Source organism: Oryctolagus cuniculus, chromosome 1 (genome assembly GCF_964237555.1).
Source record: "Oryctolagus cuniculus chromosome 1, mOryCun1.1, whole genome shotgun sequence".
NCBI lineage: Eukaryota > Metazoa > Chordata > Mammalia > Lagomorpha > Leporidae > Oryctolagus > Oryctolagus cuniculus.
In genome coordinates this window covers 148,697,561-148,710,608 of record NC_091432.1, presented here as the reverse complement: position 1 = coordinate 148,710,608, position 13,048 = coordinate 148,697,561, and the positions used below count along the sequence as shown (strand labels likewise).

Sequence of the window (13,048 nt, the reverse complement as noted above, 5' to 3'; positions counted from 1 at the left end):
TTTATTTTTCAAAACATTTTTGCACCAAAATAAGCTTATCTTTTAACTCCATTTTTCCATGCACTTTTTTTTTATAAAAGGGCTGGCTGTGCCACAATACTGGCCCCTCCATGAACTTTTTTTAAAAGATTTATTTATGTATTTGAAAGGCAGAATTGCAAAGAGAGATAAAGAGAGAGAGAGAGTGCTTCCACCTATTGGTTCACTCCTCAAATGGCTGAAATGGCCAGGACTGTGTCAGTCCAAAGCCAGGAACCTGTAACTCCATCTGGGTTTCCCACGCTTTCCCAGGAACATCAGCACATTCTCAGGGAGCTGAATTGGAAGGGGAGCAGCTGGGACTCGAACTGCCACTCATATGGAAAGCTGGCATTGCAGTAGTATCTTAACCCACTGGGTCACACCACCAACCTCTCCATGGTCTTTTTGAGGTATGCTCATACAATATTCATTTAGTTAACTTTTTTTAAGAAAACTATTTACTTTGTTAAGCTTTTCAATTAATTTGTCCAGAATTTGTGTGGTTTATTCATATTATCTACAATGTTTCTAACAGATGCTATAAGAATGAGATGCTATAATGAAATCTGTTTAATCACCACTCATTGCAAGCTATTTTCACCTTTTTATCAATTTTCTTTCACTTTTTTTTTTTTGCACTCTTGCCCTTGGAAATTTCCATACTAAGTAGTTTCTTTTTTTAATGGAAAACTTTTGTTTAATAAATATAAATTTCAAAAGTACAACTTTTGGATTACAGCGATTCTTCCCCCCATAACCACCCTCCCACCCTTTCACTTGATATCAAAAATTATCTACATAGGCTAAAAAAAATAGGTGATGAAAACACAAGCTATGACTTGGAAATTTGAAAAAAGTGCCACTATTAATAATTAAATTCAGAATCCAGTTCTTAGAACAAATAAAATAGATAAGCCATTTAAATCATGTAATTTTTTAAGAGAAAAAGGCATCTACTAACAAAAGACATGAAAAGACAGTTCAACAAAAAAGAAAAACAACATTAAACATATGAAAATACATCAAGTATCATTAATATTAAAAGAAACACAAACAAAAATTCTAAAAAGAGTCTGTAGTTTAGGCAAGATATTGGCAAAGATCAATACAATTGGTAATGTCTCATGTTGGCAAAGGAAATGAAGAAACAGCCACTCTTAAGTATTGTCAATGGAAGTATAAACTGGCATGTTCTTAATGAAAGATGATGAGGCAATATCTTTGCAAATTAAAATATTCACATACCCGTGACCCAGCAGTTGCTCTTCCAGGAAATTGTGCTACAAATATATTTATAGATGCACACAAAGATATATGCACAAGAAATTTATTTAGAACATTCCCCTGAAAAGGCAATATTTGCATATTGGAAGTGATCCAAATGCTCAATACTAGAGGACTGTATTTTAGGACGTTATAGTACATCAGAAACATGAAATATTATGGCACCCTTGAAAAGGTTGAGGCAGCTCTATATGTAATACCATAAAACAATCTCTAAAACATACTGATAATTTTAAAAGCAAGGTTCAGAAGAGGCTGAATAGCATGGTAAACTGTGAGCATAAAACAAGGAAGGATGGTGGGCCTTTGACCTAGCAGTTCATGCACTAGCTAGAACACCTGCCTCCCATGTAGGAGTTCAATACCAGGCACTAGCTCCTAATTCTAGCTTCCTGCTAATGCAGATCCAGGGAGGTGGTAGTAATAACTCAAGCAGTATGGTTCCTGCCACCCATGTGGGAGACCTGGATAGAGTTCCTCTTTCCCTGCTTTGGCCCCTAACAATTGGTGACAATCGTGGAATGAACCAGTGGATGGGAGCTCATCTGCACTTCACCAAAAGCCAAGTTGGAAGCAGAGGAGCCAGAACTTGAACCACAGACTCCAATACGGAATGCAGGCATCTGAAGCAGTGTTCTAAGTGCTGCACCAAATGCTTGCCCCCTCATGGCTGTTGTTGGGAGAATGCTAAAGACACTAGAGAGTTGTAAAATAGGGAAAGAGAAACAAAGGACCAAGTCCAGAGGGCATACCCTCAACAGAACCAAAGAGGCATCCAGATATACTTAACTCATCCCCACCAGTAGTCTTGATGAAGAACCACCGTTCAGTCTCTTGGGGTGTTCTCAGGATATGCATCATCATGTGCTTGCTTCGGCAGCATATATACTTAAAAAATCAGGATATACATCATCAGAAGTTACTTGATTTGACCCAGGACTAATATTTTCACTGGCATGAAGCTGGCATTTAACATTTTCCCCTTTGTCCTTTGCCTGTAGAGAGTTTTTTTTTTTTTAATCTTTTATTTAATGAATATAAATTTCCAAAGTACGACTCATGTGTTACAATGGCTTCCCCCTCATACCGTCCCTCCCACCCACAACCCTCCCCTTTCCCACTCCCTCTCCCCTTCCATTCACATCAAGATTCATTTTCGATTATCTTAATATACAGAAGATCAGCTTAGTATACATTAAGTATGGATTTCAACAGTTTGCTCCCACACAGAAACATAAAGTGAAAAATAATAGATGATTTTTTTTAAATGATGATGAAATCAGATCAGACCTATTGTCATGTTTAATCCCAGTGAGAGTCAAGTTGGGAATTGATAATTTCTTTCTTTTTTTTTTTTTTTTTTTTTACAGAAGATCAGTTTAGTGTACATTAAGTAAAGATTTCAGTCGTTTGCACCCCCATAGAAACACAAAGTGAAATATACTGTTTGAGTACTCGTTATAGCATTAAGCCTCAGTGTACAGCACGTTAAGGACAGAGATCCTACATGAGGAGTAAGTGCACAGTGACTCCTGTTGTTGACTTTACCAATTGACACTCCTGTTTATGGCATCAGTAATCTCCCTATGCACCAGTTATGAGTTTCCAAGGCTATGGAAGCCCCTTGAGTTCTCCGACTCTTATCTTGTTTAGACACGGTCATAGTCAAAGTGGAGGTTCTCTCCTCCCTTCAGAGAAAGGCACCTCCCTCTTTGAAGACCTGTTCTTTCCACTGGGATCTCACTCACAGAGATCTTTTTGCCAGAGTGTCTTGGCTTTCCATGCCTGAAATACTCTCATGGGCTTTTCAGCCAGATCCGAGTGCCTTTAGGGCTGATTCTGAGTGTAGAGAGTTTTTTAAAAGGTGGTCCTGGGGCCCTCACCGGTTCTGGTTCCGGTTGCTCCTCTTCCAGTCCAGCTCTCTGCTGTGGCCTGGGAAGGCAGTGGAGGATGGCCCAAGTCCTTGGGCCCCTGCACCCACGTGGGAGACCAGGCGGAAGCACCTGGCTCCTGGCTTCAGATCGATGTAGCTCTGGCTGTTGCGGCCATTTGGGGGGTGAACCAACGGAAAGACGACCTTTCTCTCTGTCTGTCTGTTACTCTACTTGTCAAATAAATAACTAAATAAATAAGTGGTCCTTTTTTAATATCAAATTAGTCCAATTTCTCACTAGGCCATCTTTCTCTCTAATGGGTTTTAGAATTAATGAGAGTAAGCAAGTCATTCAGTCTCTCTGGAATTATCTGAAGTGCCAAAAGTGGGGAATGGCTCTCCTATCTTAGGGAATTGCACTGGCTTCTAGGGCTTCTAGGGGGAAAGAGAATCCTCACAACAGTCAAGAAGAAATCACTAGGATTTGGAGTTGTAAGGCAGCAGGTTAAGTTGCCACCTGTGAGATCTGCATCCCATATTGTGGGGAGCAACTCGGACTAGACTAAGTTGCTGGAATTAAGACTTATTCTATGCATCTGCTCTCCCACAATATGGCGCTGGGAGAGGAGAAAACAGCTTCTACACAGCTGCCTCCAGTTCAGCCAATAAACTGTAGGACTTGCTCCTGATTGGAGGAGAGCAGCGTACTCGGCGTGTGGGCAGCCGAGTTGGGATTGGCAGAGGAGGACTATAAAGGAGGAGAGAGACGGCATGCACCAGGAACATCTAAGGGGAACATCTAAGGGGAACACCTGTGCAGCCCCCGAGAGAGCCGGCCGGCGGTGTGCCACTCCCCTGCGGAAGTGGGGAAAGTGGCCAGAGGGAACCGCCCTTCCACGGAGGTGGAAGGGACAGTAGCCAACCCGGGAAGAACCAGCAGCAAACCCGGGGAGGGCCGAGCAGACGAAAGAACAGCGCAGGGTCCTGTGTCGTTCCTCCACGAAGATGGGGAGCGACACATATGAGTGCCAGTTCAAGTCCCTGCTTCTCCACTTCTGATCCAGCTCCCTGCTGATGCCCTTAGGACAGCAGCAGAAGATGACACAAGTACTTGGGCCTCTGCCACCCATTTGGGAGACTAGGATGGAGTTCCAAGCTCCTGGCTTTGGCCTAGTCCAGCCTCAACTGTTGCAGCCAATGGGGGAATGAATCAGTGGATGGAAAACATCTCTCTCTCTCTCTCTCTCTCGCTCTCTCTCGCTCTCCTCCTCTCCTTCCTCCCTCCCTCTCTAACTCTGCCTTTCAAATAACCATAGTAAATCTTTTTCAAAAAATTAGGGGGAAAAAAGCACTACAGACCTTCCTCACTAAAGCTAGGAGCCTAGAACTCTAGTCAAGTCTCCCACATCAGTGACAAGAGCCCGAGTACTTGGACCATCATCCACTGCTCTCCTAGGCACATTAGCAGAGAGCTGGATTGAAAGTGGAGCAGCCAGAACTCAAACTGGCACTCAGATATTAGATGCCAGTATCACAAGCAGTGACTTAACCTGCTATGCCACAACACCAGCTCTAAATAAAAAATTTTAAAAGCACTTTGCTGTTTAAAAAAAAAAGGAAAAATAAATAAATATTCAAGGCTAATATTTTCCCATTTTTACTACCTACAAAGTCAAAGAAAAAGAAACCTATCTTCAACCATTATTAAAATTATTTTTGTGCAATTTGCATACAAATGATATCATAATTACAAATGTTACACATGCGATCATTAAGAAAATCCAAGAGAGGTCTGCATTGTGGCTTAACTGGTAAAGCCACCTCCTGCGACACCAACATCCCATATGAGCATCAGTTCAAGTCTCTGCTGCTCCACTTCCTGTCCAGCTCCCCGCTGGTGTACCTGGGAAAATAGCAGAGAATGGTTCAAGTGCTCGGATCCCTGCACCCATGTGGGAGACCTGGAGGAGGCTCGAGGCTCCTGGCTCCTGGCGTTAGCCTAGCCCAACCCTGGGCTGTTGTGGTCATTTGGGGAGTGAGCCAGCAGAGGAAAATCTCTTTCTGTCTCTCTGTCTCTCTTCAGCTCTGCCTTTCAAATAAATAAAAAATTTTAAAAACTTAAAAAAAAAAAGAAAATCCAAGAGAATCTTTACTAGGCAAACTTCAGTAGGTATTTGCAGCAAGAACTACATACTTAAATCTACATCAGCATATATACAAATAGAAGCAAGATTTTATTGATTTAGGCTGTCTTTCTTTCCTCTTATTTGAAACTGAGGTATCCTACATATAATATTTCTGCTGATTTTATATCTTCCCCAGTCATAATTCAGCAACACTGAAAAAAAATTTGGGAGAAAGACTAGAACCTGAGAAGCTCATGAAGTACCATGCTGTCAAAAGTGTCTACAAAGGGCTGGGATCTGAGAGCACTAGGTCCTGCAAAGTGCAGACTTAGGTTCAAGGTCACAGGGAAACATCTGAAATTCATCAGCAGGACTGTGACGGTACAGAAAGGGAATGTAGAAGCTGCATACAAACCCTATACAGAATCCCCATCTTGGCTTATTTAAGACACTAAATGATGGCCAGTACTATGAGAAGCCTTGCTGCAGGCAACAGTGGGAAAGCTATGAAAACTGCTGGCAGATCTACAACATAGAAATGACTCAAAATATCAACTTTTTTTAAAGATTTTTTATTTATTTATTTGACAGAGTTACAGACAGTGAGAGAGAGAGAGAGAGAGAGAGAGAGAAAGGTCCTCCCTCTGTTGGTTCACTCCCCAAGTGGCTGCAACGGCCGGAGCTTCACAGATCCGAAGCCAGGATCCAGGAGCTTCCCCACGGTCCCCCATGTGGGTACAGGGGCCCAAGCACTTGGGCCATCCTCCTCTGCATTCCTGGGCCACAGCAGAGAGCCGGACTGGAAGAGGAGCAACCGAGACTAGAACCTGCAACCATATAGGGTGCCGGCGCCACAGACGGAGGATTAATCTAGTGCACCATGGTGCCGGCCCCTAAATAACAACTTCTTGATGCAAAAGAATCAAAGGGATGCATGGGAAGGCTGCTGAGGCCTGTGTACAGGGGATCCAGTATGTAAACCTTCATTCAGGGGCAGGTGCTGTGGTGTGGTAGCTAAAAATGCCACCTGTGAAAACTGGCATCCTATATGGGTGGCAGTTCGATTCCTGGCTGCTCCACTTCTTTTTTTATTTATTTGACAGGTAGAGTTATAGACAGTGCGAGAGAGATGGAGAGAAAGGTCTTCCTCCCATTGGTTCACTCCCCAAATGCCTGCCACAGCCAATGCTGTGCCGATCCGAAGCCAGGAGCCAGGTGCTTCTTCCTGGTCTCCCATGCGGGTGCAAGGCCCGAGCACTTGGGCCACAGCATAGAGCTGGACTGGAAGAGGAGTAACCGGGACTAGAACCCAGTACACATACGGGTGGAGGATTAACCAAGTGAACCACGGTGCCAGCCCTGCTGCTCCACTTTTAATCCAACTCCCTGCTAATGTACCTGGGAAAGCAGTGGAAGATGTCCCAACTGCTTGGGTCCCTATACTCACATGGGAGACCCACAAGAAGCTCCCAGCTCCTGGTTTCAGATCAGCCTAGCTCCAGCCATTGCAGCCATTTGGGGAGTGAATCAGCAGATGGAAGAACTTTCTCTCTATTTCTCCCTCTCTCTGTCCATTACTCTGCCTCTCAAATAAATAAATACATCTTTTTAAAAATAAAAATAAAATGCACTCATTGACACCAACAACCAAAAGTATGGCCACCACATGTGCGTGCACACACACACATGCACACACATACACACACACCCCTCTACTCCGAATACAGGCTCATTCTTCCCAATGTTAGAACCTAATTCAACTCTAGGGCCATTAATTGTTTTGTAGTACATTTCACATCACTGTAAAATATTATGCAACTACATTTTTATTTGACAATTTGCAGTAAATTCCTAATAAAGGGTGTCAGAAATTGAAGAGCCTTGAGGCAACTACAAACTACACTTTAAATGAACGATAATATACCCACTGAAATAACTGCTCTATTCAGTATAGAATGAAGATGACCTCAAAGACCTTAGTGTCATTACTCTGTTGACTTTGCTAATAAGGGTAAACACATTTTCTCTGACAGACAGAAGCCACTGAAACTTCCTTCTTCAGGCACGGAAGAGAGAGGCAAGCTGTAAATTCTAAAGAGAGCCTAGATCTGCACAAATAGGGAAGTCATCTATTCATTCGCCTGTGTCTAACGGTAGTCAACAAATTAGGAATGAGTGCTTAAGTGGACTACTCCTGTTGTTCCCCAAAAGCCTGTTTGATATATTTTATTTTGAGTTTCTGAGTTCACAAAATTGTACCATCACCACCTCCCAGGGTTAAGAACCAAAAAATATAACAAAGTAAGAAAATGATGCTCAAACAGAATGATATAGTTTGAGACCATTTATGCACATTTCAAAAGCACTTATGAAATAATACTATATATTGATTATGAAGAGGGATAATAGGCTAGAGTTTTTACAAAGAAATGCAATGACATAAACCAAACTATCAATGGTGGTTGACTTTTGAGGGGTTGGGAAGGGAAATAAGACAGTAAGTAATGGTTAAATAAGACACAAACAATTCTTGGTGGTGAGAATACAGATGTTCTTTATGTTGTCTTTTATACTTGACTATATTTTAATTAAAAACATTTTTAAATAAGTGATAACATATTGCAGATCTGTTTCATTAAGTCCTCTGCAGGGGAAGGAATCGTTGAGCCCTACAGCTCACACGAAGGGGGGGTCCATCAGTCCTTCCATGCCTCAACTACTACCATGCAGTCCAGCTATCATTTCACAACCTACTGCCCCTGCACTGGAGTGGTCATAGAGTTTGAGATACAATAACAGTTTAACTGTAAAGAACTTGTAAACATGGTCCAAGGAGTTTGCAGTTATCAGGCCAAGACTTTCAGGAACACTCTCACATTCAACAGCTCAAAAGGACCCAGCCTGCCCCAAATCCAAGGATGAGGAAATGGACCCTTCCGGCACCTCAGTGGACAAGGGATATAAGGAAGTCAAGGAAACTTGGCAAGATGGAAACTTTCTAGCAGGACACATAAGCAGCCACTGAGTACTAGCTAAGTAGCAATATTTGTTAATGAATCAGACTCAGGAAGAATGGAAAAATATTGGTTATGTTAAAATCCAAATTACCATTTTGGCTTCGTATGATTTGGCATCCAGATGGATCACAATAAAGAATTCAGTTGTATTTAATTATTTAAATATCATTGTTCAAATCACTTACTTGCCAAGTTGAGCTGTTTAAAATGTCGTAAAGGAACCACAGTGTGGTTTTGCTATGTAAGGGAAGACTTCTTGTAGTCCCAACACCATTTATAGTACACAGCTATTTTTTTTAAAGATTTATTTATTTATTTATTTGAAAGAGAGTTACAGAGAAGCAAAGGCAGCGGCTTTGCCTGCTATGCCACAGAGCCGGCCCCCACAACTATTCTAATTGACCACGTGTTCCAGCAAGGAGAAGGGAACCCTCACTGATCTTATACGTAGCAGGCCCTGGGCAATATCTTTCCCCACATCACCTCAGCTCATCCCCACAGCAGTATACGATCATTATCTTCCCTGTTCTAGAGATGACAAAACTGAGCTTCAACTGTTGACGTAACCTGCCCAAAATCATGGACTAGGAAAGTGGCAGATCTGGATTTTAAACTGAGGTTGCTCAACTTCAAGACCTTTGTTCTAGAGGTGGCTCATCTTAAAAAAGGAAACAAAAAGGTAATACGAATTTTGTAGGAAGCATCATAGCAGCCATTAACAGTAAATGGTGCTGTGCATAGTAGGTAAAGCCACCACCTGCAGTGCCGGCTGTTCGAGTCCCAGCTGTTCCACTTCATATCCAGCTCTCTGCTACGGCCTGGAGAAGCAACAGAGGATAGTTCAAGTGCTTGGGCCCTTGCACCTGCGTGGGAGACCTGGAAGAAACTTCTGGTTCCTGGTTTTAGATTGGCACAGCTTTGGCCAGTGCAGCCAATAGAGGAGTGAACCAATGGATGGAAGACCTCTCTCTCTCTCTGCCTCTCCTTCTCTCTCTGTGTAACTCTGACTTTCAAATAAATAAATCTTAAAAAAAAAAGAAAGAAAGAAAGAAAGAAAGAAAGAAAGAAAGAAAGAAAGAAAGAAAGAAAGAAAGAAACAGTAAACGGTAATGAAAATTCTATGGGAAAGGTGCATACGGGCTTTTGTTAATAGAATCTAGAGAGATATGAATCCCTTTGCATCCACCTCCACTCCACAATACTCTGTAGACTGTATAAATCTTACTGCGATTTAGTAACCCATGATCAAATTCAACGAGTATGTGAATCCCCTGGAGGTCTTGTTAAAACGAAGATTCAGATCAGCAGATCTATGGAGTTGAGGTTCTGCAGGTCTAACAAGTTCCCTTTGATAATGATCATACTGGTCCATGGATCACATTTTGAGTAACAAGGAATTGTATATATTTAACTATTTTCACATGATGATATGGCCCTGGGGTCAGTCTTTGCCTGATGGAACTCATTAAACCTGTTGTGGATAAAAAGATTCACAAAATTGTTTTTTTAAGTTTTTAGATTTGGATCTTGCAGAATGTAGAACACATCCTGAAAATGGCTTGTATACATAAAGTGCTTTTCTCAACTTCCCCAACAGATCTATAATTTCTCCAAATATCTACTCAAACTCATGTCTCTTTTTCTTCAATGATACATATTGATTTCTTGGTTAAATATTCAGTATTAGGAACAAGGCAATTTTACAACAAGCTTTTTAGCCATTGATCCTAGGTACACTCTGTTTTGCTTAACAGAAAAACTGGTTAAAGATAGTAGCAACAAATGGATAACCCAAAGTAGTCTTTCAAAATAGTATCTGTCTCTGATCTCAATAAAATGATCCCAGGCACTTAAGGATCTTTTGAAAGACTCTTTTTAAATAATACCTTAAGGATAACACTGAAGCTTAAGTGTTTCAAACTACTACTTCAAATGACATTCAAAAAAAAGACTGTATTCCAGCAACTTCATTTTTATTTTGTCATTGAGCAATGTAATTCAAATCTTTAGATAAACCAGATATAGGCTCTCCTGTAAGTGTTGAAAAAGAGTTGTCATTCTTGTCCGTCTGAGAACATAGTCCTCCTCTAACATGTCTATATAACCTAAAGAATACAGACTTATTGGTCAATCATACTTGTGTTAAATTTGATTGCAATTAAACCAAAAATCATCACATGTGTCTGCCACAAATGGATAGTGCTGCACAATTCTACTCCTTGGGTTTGCTCATTTGATTAACTGGAGTGTATTTGGTGGTTAATATAATCCTGATGAATCTAGAATGGCTGTTTTATCAAAAGTTAAACTTTTACATGATAGAACTGAATAATCTCACCCTCAAAATCTTCCAAGAATTATGAATATTGTGTTTTTTTGCCTAATAAAAATTCCACTCCCTCTTCTCTTGTTAACTGCTAGCTCTTATTAGATATCCATATCTGTATCTGACACCCTGCTGGCCCCACAAAGTTGGTATGTTTTAGAGAAAGCCAACTTCACCCTTAGCTAGTCAACTCCAGGCTAAGCAAAGTATTCCTTTCCCTGAATGAAGTAATTGGATCAGGGATGAATTCCTGATCCAATACAAAGCCTGTAAAATATAATAACAGTCTAGCTCCTGGGATAGAAACTTTCTGATTATTCAGAGGATCCAAATGAAACCTCTCCACTTTGATTGCAAGTGTCAACGAAGCCACCTTTTAACCACAAGGGGGAGCCAACCCTTGCAATGAAGCTGACACCATGGCAGGACATAGAGACAGCGACTATGTGCTGGTTGTCCCATAGATACTATCCTTCACACACCCTTTCAGTCTTCTCTGTAACCAGTATTTCTCTAATTGATCTGCAAAGACATTTTGAAAGCCTTTCAAATGCCTTGTTTTAGTTCCAAAGTACATGCTGCCACATTTTCCCTGGCACCATAGTCCAATAAATCTGTCAAAGAAGGAAATGAGTTTACTGTAATGATGACCCAACCACTTCCTCTTCTTGGAACTCCAGGAAATAAAATAAAACTCATAATTCAATAGTTTTCAGAATCTCTCTTCCTCTTTTTAAAAACTAGACTGGCAAAATGGCATTTGCCCATATCTGATCTTCCTAACATACTTTGTGTTTGCCAGGATTACTCAATGATCTCATTTACAAGTTGTTCTTCTGAGATGTTGAAATTTAAAGACAAATATTCACTGGTAACTAGAAGTGCTATGCTTTCTCTTTTAAATCTCTTTGCCCATTTTGGCCTCTTTTCCCCCTTCTCAAGTCAGAGCCACCTTAAGCAAAATTCTAATTTAAAAAGTATAGACATCACTTTCTCTCCTTTGTTAAATTACAAGTTTCTTTGCCACAGGAAAGAAGTCCAGAGATGGTTAACCCATGGTCGGGTGTGGCAGCTTCATACTCATTGTGATCTGCAATCTTTAGCATACACTTCACAGTCCATGCTGGCTACGAATGTCAGCCTTCTTGTCCACATTTCAAGCAGCACAACAGAGAAAGAGAAAATAATGTGTACCCTCCTTTTAGAAGACTGCAGTGGTTGTTTTATTCTAGATTATGCTGTGACAACAAACTCTACACCATCAGGGGCCTACAGTAACATTATTTTCTCTCTCTTCCTAGGTTGTCCATGGATTGGACGCTTCCTCTACAGGGCAATTATTTGAGGCTGAATTTGTATCTCCAAAAATTCATGTGCTGAAGTCCTAATACCTTGTACCTCAGAAGGTGTGTATATTTTGAGATGAGTGTTTTTGAGGGGTAATTAAATTAAAATTAGATCATGAGGGTAGACCCTAGTCCAATGACCAATGACCTTAAAAGAGGAAATTAGGACACAGACGTATATAGTGTAAAGACACAGCAAACACAGACATCCACAAGCCAAGGAGAGAGACCTGGGACAGATCCTTCTCGTGATTCTTGGAAGGAAGCCACCCATTCTGTGGTATTCTATCAGCTTTAGCAACCTAGTATGGGAATGCAAACGGAAGCAGCAGACTTCATTCTCATGGCAGATGGAGGAGGGAATGAATGGTTGATCTATACAATTTCTCTTACAGCTTTCAGCCTGGATGTAGCATTTTCACTTCTTCTCACATTGACCAAAGACTGTTAGTCAGATGGTCAAACTCTATGCATTAATTAGTAGAGAAGCAGGGTATACTCCTCCTAAAAGTAGGCATTGTAAACACATGGCAATGTAAATGGACATTTAATGTTCTCACAAGGTGAATAGTAATAGTACCACCTACCACAAAGACATTGTTCTAGTTACCTATTTCTGTGTAGAAACTGTACCAAAACGTAGCAGTTTGGATTATTATCTCTCAGTTCTGTGGATTGACAAGGTTCATCTGAGCAGTTGTCATTTGGGGATAATCAGATGCAACTATGTCATCTGAAGGCTCCACCAGGCTGGAAATTCAAGATGCTGCACTCACATGGCTGGTAGGAAAGGCTGGTTATCAGCTGGGGGCTTAACCAGAGTACTTGCATATGGCCTCCACCTGTAACTTGTGCTTCTCACAGCATTACAGGTATAAAGTAGCCTCAGAATATGACCAGATTCAAGCTTTTTGGAGGAAGACTCTACCTTTCAAGAGGAGGAATGTCAAAGAATTTAGGCTGCATTTATCCACCACTAGTACATCTTCCTTCCACTATATCCTCATGGCCAGAAGTTAACACATTTGGTCCCATCTATTTCCAAGGTAGACTCA

At 41.1% G+C, this 13,048-nt stretch overlaps 2 pseudogenes; one reads left to right on the top strand and one right to left on the bottom strand.

Annotated features, from left to right (window-relative positions):
• Positions 1-13,048, bottom strand: part of LOC100354656 (protein max-like) — a 189,952-nt pseudogene that overhangs the window by 126,142 nt on the left and 50,762 nt on the right.
• On the top strand, positions 5,569-6,254 carry LOC127491299 (small ribosomal subunit protein bS21m-like; annotated as a pseudogene).